Source organism: Anoplopoma fimbria, chromosome 18, assembly GCF_027596085.1.
Source record: "Anoplopoma fimbria isolate UVic2021 breed Golden Eagle Sablefish chromosome 18, Afim_UVic_2022, whole genome shotgun sequence".
Classification (NCBI taxonomy): domain Eukaryota; kingdom Metazoa; phylum Chordata; class Actinopteri; order Perciformes; family Anoplopomatidae; genus Anoplopoma; species Anoplopoma fimbria.
Genome location: NC_072466.1, coordinates 21,893,613 through 21,905,736, shown reverse-complemented (window position 1 = coordinate 21,905,736; position 12,124 = coordinate 21,893,613). Strand labels below are relative to the sequence as shown.

Sequence of the window (12,124 nt, the reverse complement as noted above, 5' to 3'; positions counted from 1 at the left end):
ACGGTTTCTTACATAACAAGACAAGGAAGGAATGGTGAATTGCCCCAAATTGGGCACAAATGCTTGTAAAAAACACTGTTTAGTTTCTATGGTGAGAACCACATAGAAATGTGCCTCACAGACCACAGAGGCATTACAAAGACCACTGTTTAAATCTTACAAACCCAGACTAAATACAGTAGGGCTGACGGCAGAGGAAGACTTTCATAAGAAGGAACAAGGCCCCGCCTCCAACGCCTCTTTATACACCCATGCATACACCATGAGACCAAAGATACCTTAACAAAGGAATGAGAACAGGAACACTGGTTCAACATGACGTAGAAAAATCTTTCTACATTACTGTGAAACTATTGTTTGAGCTACAAAAAAATCTAATTATTATAAGTAAGGGCCACGATAACAATACGACAGCCATTAGGTACAAAAATGCAACAAAGTAATCGTTTCCCGAGGCAGTTCATCTTGAGTAATCATATTATTATTATGATTATAATGGTTTTGCAAAATAGTGCTATTACAGTTGTCATAATCATGCATTCCTATCTGTTTTTCTGTTTCCTGGCTGGTTGTCAAACAGCTGAAAATCTATCCTGTTGGGAGGACTTAAAGAAAACAGCCAAAACATCACTTCTACATAGAAATAAACAAAGTGTACACAAATAGATCAGGAGAGCAGGTATTTAAGTATCCATCTACACAATGTATGCCATCTTCTCACTGGCTTGAATACAATTTTGATCACTAGAACGACAAATAGCCAGCAAGAGAGAGCAAGAGAGAGAGAGAGGCGAGGGAGTTTGGCAGGCTGCCCGACTGCTTCTAGTGCAGCAGGTTGAGCAGCCTCTAAAAATAAAAGCAGGCTGCAGAGGACTAACTGGTGGAGAGGTATTTCACCGTGCGGTATGGCCCTTTAAACGCGTGACTCATGGCAAAGACGCTCAACTGGCACGGCCGACTTCCCACCGAGCACAGCCAAAACAAAAAACACGACGGGTGCACGTAACGTACACACACACACACACACAATGACACACCTGGACAGAGTGGTTGAGCACTGCAGCTACACTGATGGAGCAGAACGAGATTAACTGCTGTTGAACTTGGCCGTTCCCCCTTGCGTATGGCTCTGCTCTCCCCCTCTGACATCACAGACCTTGGCCCCAACGCTACAGCAAGCTGGGACAACGTCAAAAGGGGGAAATTGGCCCCTGACCAATGATCTCAGACCAGCCTTCTCCACTACATTAAACCAGTCAGTATGTAAGACTTTGAAAGGAGGATAAGAGCAGCGGTGGTTCTAGAGAGGGGGGGTGCCTGCTTAGTCTAGCTGCCTGCAACAGGGTTGTCTGCAGTTAAGGGGAAAGAGGGCCAAACACACTAAATATCCATCGAAGCAAAGGGTCTACATTATTTCCTCTCCAAATTCTTTTCTCACACGAAAATAGTCCTTGCTTGCACTTGGATTTGCTCCATTTATGCTCAAACCGTTTATACTCTCACTCAGATATATTGTTTCTTGCACATATTTATTGTGCTCCAGCTTAAGCCCTTCTCCTCACACTGCTTCTGTGTGCTAGTGAAACGTCTATTCTCACATTTCTCCTCTGCTCTTGGGAGTTTTTAATGATCCCTGCCTCTTTGCGGACGTGTTCACTTTACCTCTTAGGAGGGTCCTTGACTTATCCACTTCGGCCCACCAAGGCTTTATCATGTAGCCTACTGCCCTTGCTTTCTTTATGACTTTTTCTTTTCGGACACTTTAACAACTACACTGGTTACTGCCGTTCACAGACAAGGATACCTCAGCTAGTTTTTGTTGACAGCTGCACACAGAGAGCGAGCCATTAGCAGTCTGCCCCCTCTATTTAATACATCCATGGTCCGCCCACGTTAAGCCATCTACCTCGCTGTGGATATAATGTAGCCTTGTAGTACCCTTAGAGTTCTAAACTGAGCTTTGTGCTCTATTTTCAGTTTCAGCTAACGTTAGCTTAATGAACAGTTAACGTTAGCTCTGTAGCGCTCGGTTATGTTTTTTGTGAGTGAAGGTCTGGCTGTTGTGGTGGTTAACGTTATTGATTGTCAGTGGTATCCTTTTGACTATGGTAGTAGCATACTGCTGCTGTCATAAGCCACATACAACAGAAAAACAATTCTTATCAGTAATGAGTCCAGCGAGTTCCCACCAGAGCTGTAGATCAATTTTGAGTAAGGCTCAGCTTATAAAGTAGTCAGCCTTAGGCAGCACACAGTGTCTAGACACATAAATCACACAACACAAGTTGAGCAACACACAAATAAAGGATTCGGACCAAGGCCCCTGCCAGTCATTTGTGCCTATCTGTCCGTGGAACCACAGGAAGAGATATGGTTCCGTTGTAGTAAACAAAACGAGAGGCAACACCCACGGACAGGAGTCACACTCTGCCAAAGTTAATGGGACATCTTCCAGACGACTGGATGAGGAGCAGAGGGACTTTCTGCAACCGCGCAGATTACGGCGCCTCAGCAACCACACAAACACACCCTGACCGAGGAACGCCGGGCCGGCCGACTCAGTACCACTTAAATCACCTCTAAACACACTGCTGTGCACTTACCTATACACTGTGTTTGGGATTTCACCCCCACTTACTTTATCTTGAAGACACAGATTATATGGTGTTAAATACTGTTTGTGTTCTTCAGTGGAGGAAAAAGAAACACAAAATTATGAAGCTGTAAACTGGTGCAGTTTTTTCCCTCTTGTTTCATTTTCAATTTAAAACATTTTTATTTTTTTAAATGAATGCAGCGCTGTGAAAACCACTCGACAAAGCACAAAACAAAGATCACATTAAGTGTTCAATGATGAGACAAAAATAATTGATTGAAGAAACTGAAATTGGCCATTTTTTCACAATAAAATCCAACCTATGATACAAAGTAACAAGTTTCTGAAACTCAAAATCATGTAAGAGTAGTTTTTTACATTTAATGGGGGAAAAAAACATTTGGAACATTGCCTTATCAGCTTTCCAACCGGGTGTATGGGACACATCCATTTACATCACATGAAGGTAGTCTGTGTGAGTCCACAAGTTTTTACAACCTCAAAATACTAGTGTGACGTGGTTATGACACGATCTTTGGAAAAATGTAATTAACATTATCACGCTGCTTTTGTCCAAAACTGGATAAAACTTCATTAATAGGCTTAAAGGTGCTAAATTTGAAATTCTTCGCAAATCTATGATTCAGGGATTGCCTCCTCACGGCTCTCAACATGGTGACCTGCTGATGCTTGCAGTCGGTCACAGTGCTGACAGAGCCAGCAGTGTTAACCTTGGGGGGAAACCACATAAGTGGATGCTACGCTACAACAACACGACGAGGTCGAGGCGGAGATATTTGCGGTAACCACCACATGACCACACACAGAGTGGCGGCAATTAGCTAGCCAGTTGGACACAACAGAGATATGTAAATTGTTTATTAACCCTCTAAAGCCCAAGCAGTTTCTGGGCATTTTTTTGCTCCAGTCACATTTTTCTTTCTGTAGCCTTGATTTTCACTTTAATAAATAAATCCTGCACCTATAATAAAATAGCATAATCATGGCTAGAAGTAGAGAGATATTCAAAATTGCTTTTGTGCAGTATAACAGTGTAACAATGCATTAAATCATAAAAAAAAAAAAAAAAAGTGGAATTTCTTTAGTATTATTTTACAAAAAATTGGCAAACAATGGAATCTTGTATCCAAGTTTTACCAATGTTGGGGAAAATTATATTGTATGAATTATATATGTATATTAATTTATTTACATTTTAACAGCCTACTTACAGCCTCTCCTGTCCTCTCCTCTCCTCTCTGTGTTCAGCAGCCTGCAGTTCATTCCAAGTTTCACTGAATTGTTGTCACGGGACTTCTGGTCTCAGCCGAATCAATCAAGGCTTTCTAGTTAATGTTAGCGGCTCAGAATGCAATGCTTTTACAGGATCGGCTAGACTAAGTAATTTATTTGTGGCGATTTTTAAATGAGATGTAGAATAAATGTTTTTAATTAAATATCAAATGTTAAGCCTAGTTTTGGTAATCTGACGATTATGACAGTTTTTACAGCTTCTGGCTATGATAAAAGTTGACATTTTGTTGACCATTTAGAGAAAAAAACATGCTTTTCCATCCCGCCCACGTGTTTTAAGATTTAGGGGGTTAATACTATAATTTTGAACTTAGTGAGTTTGCCTATATTTTAATTATGCAAAAGGTTCTGCAGGATCTTGTGAACCAATTTCTTGACCAAAGCACTTAAGTGAAATCTTTAACATAATTTCAGTTATTTTGCTGTTGTATAAATGAGAGGCCACCACAGTACTCATGGCTTGTTTACCTCCAACAACGACCTGGATTATTCTATACTTTAAACCTTTGCATCACCCGACTCAATTGGGCTTTTTTTTTTTTTTTTTTTTAAATGTATTTTATCAACTGAACTTTTTGGGTAGGAATGTGTGGCTCTTACGACAGTGATTGCAAAATGTCAATAACACATGGATGAGGTCTGATGGTCTACTGGTCAGGCATTTCTGTCACAAACTCCTGGCTGCTCCTGCTGAATGAGAGCAGTGAGTGATGGGTGTTGGCCTGGGAAATACCAGCAGTGGGGCAGTGGACAAAGTCTTCTTGGTTTGTTCCTCTGAGGAAATGCCTTTCTAAATACATTAAACGCAGCTCGCAAATAGTCAGCGTACAGTGTGTGTGTGTGTGTGTGTGTGTGTGTGTGTGTGTGTGTGTGTGTGTGTGTGTGTGTGTGTGTGTGTGTAAACTTTCTGCTAGTTCACTGCAGGCAGCCGGCACTGGCGAGGGATTTTGGCACAAATAGTTTGATTGAATTTTGGGGTAAAACTGAGAATCTTCATTAGGAATGGCCTTCTAGTAACCTAAGTAACCTGGATTAAAACTAAACTATCCAAGTTCAAATCACATACGGACATACAAGTTTTTCACTGGTGTTGTTACTTTGTTAATTCGGTGCTGGCCACTGGCCCAGGAACAGCTACATTGCCTTTACTGTGATGTTCATGCTGGCTAAATATTAAGCTATTCCAGCCAAAGTAAGTATGTTGCATGTATTTTCGAATGCAAATAACGTGTTAAAGGAGACATATCATGTTCATTTTCAGGTAATACATTTGGGTTTTTGCTAGAACACGTTTATGTGCTTTAATGTTTACTACCTTGCAATTGTATTGCCTCCGCGCGCCAATCAAGTTGCAGTTTATGTCAATGTCTGTCCAAAATGTCAAGGCTAATTTTTATCCGGTTGGACACTTGTGCGAAATTGTTTAAATGAACCAATCAATTCTTGGGGTATTGCAGAAAAAAAAAAATGTTTCATGAGGTTGTAGTAACCCTTGACAACCAAATTCTAAACAGTATGTTTCTAGTGACATAGGAAGAGGAGCCCCATCTGATTGGCTTGTTGAATCACATGTTTTCTGATCAAGCATTGGAGAAAGTTTCATGATATGTTCCCTTTAATTAAATAATTCAGTGATGAAAGCCAACAGCTTTCATTGCTAAGGCAAGGAAGCTAACTGGCTTGCATGCGTGTCTCCCTGGCAACCTTTGTGTTAATGTGTCATGTGGATGTGGATCAGCAGGTCTGCTAGTCATTCATGGCCCAAGTGATGTCAGACTGTACAAACAGTACAATGTGAAGCTTTCATCCTGTTCCTGGTGTTGCACATGGAGAGCACTCAAAGGAAGTCACTGGTGTGATGTTAATATATATTGCATGCTTCTTTAATTCCAGTCAATTCTGAACACACTTAACAATATAAGATTATATTTATAGCTTACAAAAACAACATCACGGGTTCTCAGCAGCCACATACACGCTGCAAGATTTGTTCTTTCTTCGGACATAAATGCAGAAATGGGTCAAAAAGCTAAGAGCGGCGGCTAAAGGTGCATCCACTAAATGGTGTGCCGTCAAGCAGATAATGAGAGCAGAGCACGAGTCAAAATTCTGCACAAGAATGAGATGAGATATGAAACCCGGGGGGAAGAGGAGGTGCTGGGTGTCCTGCAAAACCCCCTGGAGTCTCCTGGAAACGGTGTCAGGGGTTTACCAACATCCTCAAACTATTTTTGCACAATATTTTCTATTTTGTGGCTAAATCCCGACTTGTATATTCTCTGGCCGTTTTGGTTTGGTTTAAAACCTACGAAACACCAAATAGGAGCATTTGCATTTATTTATTTTTGCCAACGAGAGCAGACATCTTTCATTCTGGAGTTAGGTACATGGGTAATTACTAGGGCTGCACTGAATAGTTTGAAGCTTCATTCATGATGTGGACATTCAAATCATTTAGACTAATGACTTGCACACAAACACAGTGAACAGCGCAGCACTGTGTCCACGTGAAAAAAGAAGTCCACAGTCCAAAACATGTTATTATCCAACGAAATATTCTGCTACAATTTGTTGGCATTTAGCCTTTTAAAAACAACATTTCACTGCGGCCGATAAATACGTTGTTCTCCAGCTTGCAAAAGAAAAGGAGGCAACTGCTGACAACACAAGCAACACATTCATTAACAATATTTGTAGAAAGATAATTAGAGTTCTACTGAGTGAAAGATGGAAACCGATTTAGCAGAAGACCTCAGTTATACGTTTTGTCAGGTAAAATATCATTATTGGTTATCAGACAATGAAAATGTTTATGTAATGAAAGAAGTGTGGTAAGTCATGAACACATTTCCCAGCCTGGATGACTAAACACATCATCAAGTCAAGGACGTCAAGGTATGCTTATTTCCCATTGGAGATTTTACAGCCAGGAGAAACATCCTTCAGCAAAATCTATTACTATGTCATAAACAGAAAATGATCACTAAATCGTGACTTAAACAAAACGAATAAATGGGATGTTAGTCCAATTACAATTTCCAGTAAGCGACTAAAATTAAATTAAAAAGTTGTGTCTAAATAAACACTGGCAAAAAAAACACACTGGGAAACCAGCCATCCTTCTCATTAACAGTGGCATGACACCTCGGCCTCAGGGAGTGGAGGCTCAGGATTCCTGACATATTTGCTGCAGCTGAGAAGGGGGAGAGAGATGATCAAAAGCTAAAAAGGCATCCATTCCAATGCACTTTGGGCTTAAAACACACTCTCTTTGTGTCCTTGAATGCACCGTTTCCTCTGCAGTCCATGAGAGAAGTTAACTAATAAGTGGAGCTAGGCAAGCTTTATATTAGATACTATTAGGGGTGGGTGGTATACCGGTTTATCACTGTCACCGGTGTCACTTTCGGCCACGATATGGATACGTAAATAATATCTTAACAGTGATAAACTCACACAGATGTTTAGTACCAGCATTGCAACTGTGGCGTTGCCTTTGCCAACCCCTCAACAGATATTTCTTGCTGTATATTGTTGGGAAAAAAGGCATCAAACATCATTGATGACGAATGAGAATTTACGCTGCAGATTTTCAACCTCTTTCTTCAGGTGGGTTAAGATGTAAAAAGGTTATGTCATCTTTTGGTTTCTTGATTGCTGTAACTTCTTTTAAGTGTAATGTAATTCCTGTTTTGGATGAACAAACAAGTGTTTTTCCAAATATTCTTCATTGCTGAGATCCAGGTTGCTCGGCAATACAGTTGACTCCAAACTCGAAACAACGGCATGGCTGTTATTGGCTCTGAATGAATCGATTACGTTATGATGAAGGCTACTCCTCTCATAACACATTTAGGTCTATACCAAAAATAATTATCCACTTGATTTTGGATTATTGCAGAAAATAAACATTGTGGCAAACAATCGTCTATGATACTTACACCTTTTGTTCAGCAAGATAATATTGAATGTAATCGGCAGAAGTAAAAAGCGCTAGGCTATAAACCGACTAAACCATTGTCGCATGACTTCATGTCACCACCACTAAGCTTAAGGCTGACTAGAGTTTTAGTGATGATGTTTAGTCATTTAGCCACATGTTAGAAACCTGCCTTTTTTAAAAGACACAAAAAAGCTTCAAAATTAAAAACCCATTTCCAGGTTTTAAGACTCATTCCAGCACCACTCTATTGTCTCTCTAAAATGTAATATATTCAGTCAAACAGAAGTATCTTGGTTTATTCTCATCACAGAGAATCTAATGCTATTACCTACACACCGCTCTGTTACGCATGTCTTTTGTGTGTGTGTTCGTATTGTCTCCTCGGCATACCTCCGTCATGCCCACTCTTGTTTTGAACCGTCTCGTTCTTATCAGATCTCTCTTTCTCCTCCCACAGTGTCGTTTTACTGAACTCACAAAGTGGTTAAGGGGTTAAACTAACAGAGTGAGAATTTCAGACAGTTTTCCAAGACTTCTAAATCAATTTGATCATGTTCTAAGTGTTATCTCTACTCGATCTAACAGAGTGCACAGCAGATTTGGACGTCACTTCCCGTCTGAGTGCCGGAGAAGGAAGGGAACTTCCACGTTATTGTTTTCCCTTAATCGCACAATGCTTCCAGGTAAGGAATTTGTACAATATGGGTCTTATGTAAACCCAGTGACAGACAGGAGGATGTTACGGGGGGGAGGGAGAATGGGGAGGCATAGGAGGAAAGAGGGGAAATAACCGAGGCCACGCAGGCAAGCCGACTGCCAGGCAGACAGTCAAAAAATCTGTGTGCTCTCTGTGCTTCTCTCAGTCAGTCAGTCACACAATCAGTGAGGAGGAAACTCATAACTGCATTCCTTCCCTCTGCGATCTGAGAGGGGGCTGATATGGAGGGCAAAGTATCACCGGGGGAAATCCAGTGAGCCGTTTATTCTAGGTGAAAAGGCAATTCTCCCGTTCACCTGAGTGTGGGGATAATAGCTCAACATGTGTACGTTCTACCCAACGCCCTGACACGTTAAACATACACCAGGGAGCCACACAGGCTCTGAACAGTCGACATTATTCCTGTTTATTAATCCCGTACTGTTTCACAAATTTCATAAGCAGCAAACAAACAAAAAGGCCTACGGATGCGCACAAACAACGGCAGTGCCTTTCAAATGTCCAAAGATCCGTGAGTTCGAGAAGAGACGTAAATATTGCTGCCTATTACAGATGAAATAATGTTGTTTTGTGCTACAGTCTGCGATTCAAACGTAGTTCCGCCAAAATTCTAAACATGCGCTTGAATCCATGTAAAATAAAGCGACAAAGCTCATTAGGTAAATTACTTACATTACAATGAATTAAACATATTTGGGTTCTGGACAAAACAAGACATGTGATGATGTCATCCTGGGAATTTGTGATGGGCAGTTTTCACTTGTTGTTTTGAGACCAAACAATGACCTGAAAAAAGATGTGGCCGATACAGGCAGCGGTAGGAATGTGGGAACTTCCACATTAAAATTTCAAATGAAAAAAAGTGGAAGATAATAACATCTACCTCACATGTCTCCTCATTATGAATCCACTGAAGGGTCCGGCTAAAGAGTATGACATTACCGGAAACGGGTAATGAGATGTGACAAAAGATTGTGTAAGATTCTGATTGAGATCTAGATCTGAATCCAAACTTGCATAGTAAAAAATACGTCTTAACTATGGCTGCCGGATTTTGGAGAAAAAACTCATTTTCAATTATTTTGACTGATTAGAGGGAACTATACAAAAATAAGTTTTCTTAAGTATGTAGTATATGATGTGTGGACCAGGACATTTCTGAAGCATCAGAATATTTTATTTAAAATGGTGTGTTGACAACTTTTTGCCTTAAACAAATATTGCGCTTCCTGCGATTTGAAAATTGCACTGGGCTGTGGGCTAGCTGGTTAGCATGCTAATTTCAGTATACATCGCGGCAACACAATACAAACACTGTAAACCCTTCACATTCTGTTGATCATTTCACATTGCACCATTAAGCACCAGATTTACAAGTCTAAGTTAACTGACCTTCAATGGTTAATGTAAAACCCTGGTGGGAAATCAAGACAAACCACATGCTGGTAAATATTGGTTGTTGCCAGTGAGGTTAATATTCAATCAGACATTCTGGCACATGTCCAGGCTTTGTTTCAGTGGTGCTATGGAGTCCTGCACTGAAGTTGGGATCCTGGTTTAGGAAGTTGTCCATGTGGTCACAGTGTCCCTAGTTCATGTCTCGCAGGGGGGATATTTGTCTATTTATGGATCAGTTTATAACACAGGACTTTTTGAGACCGTGGTGGGAGGACCTCTGACCCTCTAGAGGGGTCCGCCGTAGACAAATAGTATCAACACCTCAGTTCATGCTCGGAGCTCACACGCCGTCAGCAAACACTCGCGCTACCGCGGCAGGTATGAGTACAAACAAAGCTTAACATGGCCGGAGCTGCAAACCGCTTTCATCCTGGGCCTTTATCTGCGCCACCGAACAGAAAATGCAGCCGGCAAAAAATTGTTTTGGTTCATATGAAACTGTGGTAGAACAAACAGATTATCGTGGGCTGCCACAGTCTCGTTAACTACACTGGTGGATTTTGGTCGATCAACTAGTAGCAGGAGGCATGCAGCCTGAGCTAAGTTCAGAGAAAGCTAGCCAAGAATGTGAGGGAAACACACACACAGCTTGGACATGTTCAAACACAGCAGAGATATCCTTAGATGAGCCACCCAAGGGAAGGCATACCAAAGAGGAGTACAATGCAATACATATGAACCTAGTGTTCTATAAATGGACACAAGCCTGTTTTACTGGATTCTCATTAGGTAGTGATTAGATATTCTAATGCATCCAAGAGACATCATTTTTATTCGTGGGTTCACATTCTTTGTCTGCTTTCCTACTGCCTTGTTTTTGCTATTCTCTTTGCTAATTATGCGCAGTGTTAGTTTCACATGTCTCCTACATCCTGACTGTGGTGTTTTCACTGTAGTATTTTGTGTTAAGTGTAAGCAACAGAGTTCATGCAGAGCAGCTTTGTGTCAAAGCAGTAACTATGTGAAAAGCACCACATTTGAGGACTAAGCAAGGCCGGGCTTATAACCTGTTCTACAACATAGCAAAGTGCTTGAACGAGTCCTGCTGCTCACAACCACACAAACCACAGTCAGCACATCTAGCGAGATGCAGTGGGCGGGTTTCGTAATACAGTACAGACGCTGGCAATTCACAGATCAGATTAATTCCTCTACATTCAGCCAGCATGACCATCACAACGACCACGAGACAGTAACAATGAGCATCATATACTCCTGGTGTCATTTTTTAACAAACTTGCACATTGCATCAAACACATCGACCTTCTTTGGTTTGTTCAGAGTTTAAGTTTGGCAGTGAAATGCTCTGATTGTATGATAACATCTTAAAGAGAAATCATCTGATCTTCTCATTCACTTTGGCCCAAACCTTGAATGAATTTTTTTTAGTTTTTCAAATGCACATCTCAAATTCAGGAGTGAGTACAATATACCCTTCGCTACCACAGAGCCCACACCGTCACTAACTGCACTCCCTGAATAAATATTATATACATTTTGGTAAAAGGAAAAGCTGATTTCAGAGAGTAGCAGACAAAATAATCTACAACTTGGGTTTGAGGGATATATATCAAAACGTATTCAGACCTGACGACAGGTTAAAAAGATGTAGATAGAAGCTAAAGTTACAGATCACAGAGTGAAAGTGCACAACCACATGACCCGATGAAGACAGAAGACTATGAAATTAAGGAACAACACTGTTCCTGCTAAGCCGGATAGGTCTTAGTTCACTGTTACTATTATTGAAAATCAACTTGTGCATTGCTGCATACTGTCAAAATGCTTTCACATGACTTACAGAAATACGGTTAGCCTCAAACTGACATCTGGACTAAATGCTTGCCGCACAAGCATTGTTTGGCTACAGAGTGTCAGAATCCCACAGTTTCCCCATTCCTCCTGATTATGCCTCAATTCATATTGCATGTAGCCTTGTGGTTTTTGGTCATCATTTTGCAAAATAACCTTTTTGCACATGGCCTGCATGTTTCAGAACTGACGAGTTGATTCTCAGTGAAGCTGTCACAGTCTTCACAACTTCATTGTTTGATCCAACACATGGAAAATTAACCATTTGGTTGTCACAATCTGT

At 40.8% G+C, this 12,124-nt stretch overlaps 1 protein-coding gene across 2 annotated transcripts in view; it reads right to left on the bottom strand.

Moving 5' to 3' along the window:
- Positions 1-12,124, bottom strand: part of cd2ap (CD2-associated protein) — a 59,739-nt gene that overhangs the window by 46,509 nt on the left and 1,106 nt on the right. The window lies entirely within an intron of this gene.